This window comes from Musca vetustissima, unplaced genomic scaffold (genome assembly GCF_032173495.1).
Source record: "Musca vetustissima isolate MV318-11 ecotype Yass unplaced genomic scaffold, APGP_CSIRO_Mvet_v1 utg91356, whole genome shotgun sequence".
Taxonomy (NCBI): Eukaryota; Metazoa; Arthropoda; class Insecta; order Diptera; family Muscidae; genus Musca; species Musca vetustissima.
In genome coordinates this window covers 1-4,982 of record NW_026878259.1, presented here as the reverse complement: position 1 = coordinate 4,982, position 4,982 = coordinate 1, and the positions used below count along the sequence as shown (strand labels likewise).

The following is a 4,982-nucleotide window of genomic DNA, read 5'->3' as shown; positions in this document are numbered from 1 at the left end:
TGGCCTAATGGACAATTTATACTATGATGTATCATGAACATCTGTAGGGATAGTATATGATATGTTTTTTTTTTGCAGTAAGTAGATGATTTTAAGTATCATTCAAATCTGTTTCTGTACAATACAAACATAATATGTTTTATGACTAATGTATGCTATGCTGTTTATTTTGTAATTTTGACTTTAACAATAAAAATGGTTATAAATATATACAGATATCCCGCATTTTACTGTGTTCGTAGTATGATATAATTGTTACTATTATTAATTTTCTCAAAGTTATTTGTTCACTCATTTTCTTAATACTACGTCAAATGGTTTTAAATCAATGCTCAGAACCATTAACAAATATATATAATCAAGAAAACATTACAAGATAAACATTTAAATGTATTCCCTATTCAATTTGTATTTGAAATGTGTATTTGACAGAGACAACCGTTAGTTTTTCTTATTCACCTCAAGTTATCCTACTTTGTATTATTGTACCATGGTTTGTTCCAAGGTGCATTTAATAAGGTGTAAGTGACAATCATATGGTTTTAAACTTTTTTCTTTATTATTTGTAAAGGAAATTGTCAAAAACATTTTCAATATTACATTTCGATTTCAAAAATGGTCTTTAAATTTAGGCTTTTTTAATAATAATAATTCAAGAAAACTGCATTCATGAGGCGGACGTTCCTTTCCGTCCGCCTAAAGAATGCAGTTTTCTTTCTAGGCTTAAATCAGTTATAACCCCGCTCACCGAATAGTCCACATATTTTTATGTTATGTGTGGAAATCTGTCCATAAATACCTGATACTCATAAAATCGAGGAGATTATGTTAGCCTATGTTGGAATCGGCCCCTTGGATCTTGTGACAATTCTCGGCGAAGGTTAAATACGCCTTTGGAAAGATTTTATACGATCAACACAATTTCCATGATTTAGCCTTTGGCCGGGGATTTATGTCTTTCAATTTTCTTTAAGAAGGCAAGAAAATTAAAAGACACTACTCCATAGAAAAATAGATTATAATTCATCACATCATAAGGAGCCATGGGCTGCATGTGAGAAACTTAAAATTAATCGCGACCAGGTCTTAAACTTTATTTTTCACTGACCTAAAACCGCCAATAACCCAAGAATACACAAATTCATTAATTATTCCTCAAATAATAGTTCTTGACAAAAATAAATTAATAATTGTTTTTGTTTATTTTTGTCAAAAACTTATTGTCAACATGACAATTTAATTTCTATAATAACAATGTTGTTTTTGTAAAATATTTGTTGTTGTATCTGATGCATACACCTTATTAAATACACCTTGGTTTGTTCTATTAAAAAAAAAAATTCTGGAAGAAACTACTCTGTTATATGTGAAACAAGAATTTAATACATACTCGACTTTGTGAAATCATGATGATCTGAAATGTTAGAATTGATACACATAAAGATAAGATCTTGTTGCATTCAGCCTAATGCGGCGAAATGGTGGGGTTCCACACTAGCTCAGATGGGAGCGTTTTTTATTCAGGGGGGATTTTTAACCCTGCCACCATTAACCTTAGGGAATGAACACTTAAGGAAATTTGGTTCAACACAAAAACAAAGACGAATACAAACACAACATAAAACCATGACACAGGAGCTTGATGGAATCTGCTCCTCCACTTCGCCCACCCATCCTTGACCCTTTTGATCCTAAAATCAAATTGAAATATAAAGGGCCCCGTGCACCACTTACACTTACTCACTTACAACATACTCTTAGTTTTGGCTCTCACACAAAGGAAATTAACACAACATATTTAAAATTTAAATTCTAACATAAAAACAATTTATTGAGCTGGTCATTTTCCTTAATAATAGAACAAAAAAACTTGAAACATTAATAACTATAAATTTTCTTCAAATTGCGAGTCATTTACTCGGATTACCCTTTCATTACTCCAAAATTACTGCCAATTTAGGCCCTTTAAAAAAAACACAATTAATACCTGCCTAAACGAGCTCTTTTAGGTGGTTTGGGACATTACTTTCCGTCCACAAACAATTTATAAATTCCAAAACCAAATTTCGATGTAATTTGGGGCAACCCTACACTCAAATATATATATGAAAAAAGTAATTAATGTTCCTTACAAAAATTATTCAAAACATTTAGACAATACCACTTAACCTAGGTTATAACATATATACGATTAAACTATTTATTATATATTTTTTTAAATTTTAAATTAACTTGTTTTTTTCTTTTGTTTGCTTTTTTTTTAATTTATATTCATTTTTGTGCCTTTTTAAATTATATATTTGATTAATTGAATTTTGTTCTTCTTTTTTTCTTTTTTAGATTTCAATAAAGTGGTGCTTTGACATTTTCTTCAGGCAATAGTAAGTATAAGCCTTATTCTATTTTACCTGGACTTAGCCAATATTTTACATCACCATTTATTTCCTCTTTCAGGAGCACTCCGCACATTTCCTTCGGGGTAAGGCAGAACCCGAGACTTTCTTGGCGGTGTAGTTGGCAGTTTTGTGGTGTGGCCAAAATCGTTATTATGGCTGTTAGCCTGGCCAATATTTGCTGTTGTGCTGCTGTGGCCAATAAAAATGAACTGACCCCTCCGTTTTGCTTTCCGGGGAGGTCAGTTGAAGCCTTTGTATATTTATTTGTTGGCGATACCTACAAACACAGAAAACAAAACACAAACCACTCATAAATTTCCAGAATTACACACAACACAAAGACTTCACACTTACACTGCGTTTCTAACGCCCACGACAAAATTTTAAAAATAATACAGGCGAATTTCAGCCTTTAATAAATTTAGTTTATTAACCAAAAAAAGGATTTTTGTTTTAATTTTCGAAAATAATTTAAGACAACTGTTAACTGTTTTCGAGTGCACCACTGGGGAAATGAAGGAGAATTTTTCTTTTTGGAGCTTTTTATACTCCTGCAAGGACGCCGAATTTTCCCTCCTTACTAGGTTTTTCCTGATTTCCCTGACATTTACCAATTTTCCTTTGTCGATCTAGCCAGCCCTTAAACATATCGCAGGGTTGTATTTTCGATTAGCTCATTTCTTTGCTAGTCGACTTCAATACAACCCTGCCAGTGGCGGCAATTCTAAATAACCCTGGGTTAGAACATTTCCGCTTCATTTTTTGGACGTGGGTTGAACTGGAGATTTGTTTGCGGAGTTTTGCACGGCATTTTTTTTTTAATAAAAATTCCACACGCAACAAAACTTCTCAATTTGTAACCATTGGGAAGCAAATTGAGATGTGCGTGGTAATGGAAAAATAAAATAATTGTTGGCTAAAAAGGTAAGTTAATCTAAAAAATTATTATTTGCAATTCCTAACCCATCTTCTTTTCATTTCAGAAAACTCATGGAGGCACATTTTTTTGCGTGGCTTGGGTATGGAGTCTCAATGAGGTACGTGTGTGTGTTTGCGTGTGCGTACCCACGCTTCTTTCAATGAAGCTGCTGCCGGCGCAACACACTCGAAACCCAACGTATGTGTATGTTTGGTAGCAGAATAATGTGTGTGCATTACAAAATACATTGCCCAGTAAAAAATTGGATCATCCAACGATTAATCGTAGGACGCTCCTTTTCGAGCAATGGAGTACTCCTTAAATCTCCGACTCTCTTGCATTTTATACTCTTTTTTAACATTGCATGTCCTAGGAGGCGAGCACTCCTTTTGAGCTCCCATTGGATGACAGACGGAGTACTCGTTTTCATCTCGGAAAGGAGGACAAAGGGAGTAATCTTTGTTATCTCCTGAAAAAGCATATAGGGAGTACTCCTTTTGATCTCGGAAAGGAGAATCAAGGGAGTAATCTTTGTTATCTCCTGAAAGAGTAAAAGAAAGTAAAGAAGTAAAAGAAAAGAGTAAAATAAAGAATATATATTTTATCATTTATTTTTAACGAAAAAAAAACAAATAATTCATTTTTGTACTATAATTTCTTATAATTAAAAAAACATATTAAATACTTTATTTATTTAGATTTTAGGCTGTAGGTTTGCCGGTAAAATGTTGCCTTACATTTGCGAAAGGCCAACTTAAAAGATTTTTCAAATTCAGGATAAGTTTCGTAGGTGTCTCTGAGTGATTCTGCAAAAATAAAGGAAAAATAAACATCATGTACATATTATTTAAAACACGTTATAAAATCAAGCTATTACCGAAATAAAAAAAGTTAAACAACCGATATTTGTTTATGGCTGTCTTATTTTTAGCTCCATCCCAATTTACCCGAAGCAAAATATTGTCACCAATCATTGCATGTAACGCCTTTTCTATTTTGTCTTTGCCAAATTTTAGTTTCATATATGATATCTGAAAATAATTAAAGATAAATATAATTAGCTTTTAGTACCAAATTCACTTAAATTATGCATTAAAAACTCTGGCTTACCACTTCTGATTCAGGCTCGTTATTAACTAATTGTTCTGCCGAATTTAATTCCTCTAGTGAATTTAAAATAATCGAACATGACGAAAGCAACAGTTAAACAACAGTTACATCAAACAAAAAAAAACATGCCAAAAATGCTTTGATGCATCCCTTATTGATCCATTTGGAGCATAAGGCGAGACATCAATTTTTTTCCAACTTCGTGGAATTTTTTGGCAAAACAAAATTCATACATTGCTCGCTTATTACTCCAAATGGATGAAGAAATCATTACTCCTCTATTGCTCGGTTGAGGATTACTCCAAATATTTTTTACTGGGTGGTTTCCATTCAGTTGCTGTCCATTCACATACACACGCATACCTGCCTGCGGCTTTGAAAAAATGCAGCAGCATTTATTGCAATGAATGTGCATTATGTGCGTAGCGTCTTTACTTCAATGGAGGTTATGGTAAGAAAATGTAAATTATTTTTGAGAATTTTTAGAATTTGTACAATTGTAGATGCGATATTATTATTTATATATTATTATTATTATTATTTATTGGTCTGATTAC

The 4,982-nt window shown here is 32.4% G+C and overlaps 1 long non-coding RNA gene across 1 annotated transcript; it reads right to left on the bottom strand.

Annotated features, from left to right (window-relative positions):
• Positions 1-3,949: 3,949 nt before the first annotated feature.
• LOC133323080 (uncharacterized) lies at positions 3,950-4,491 on the bottom strand. The gene is made up of 3 exons (XR_009754065.1): positions 4,426-4,491; positions 4,193-4,346; positions 3,950-4,121 (listed from the first exon to the last, which is right to left on the bottom strand). It is a non-coding gene; the product is annotated as an uncharacterized LOC133323080 (long non-coding RNA).
• Positions 4,492-4,982: the final 491 nt, after the last annotated feature.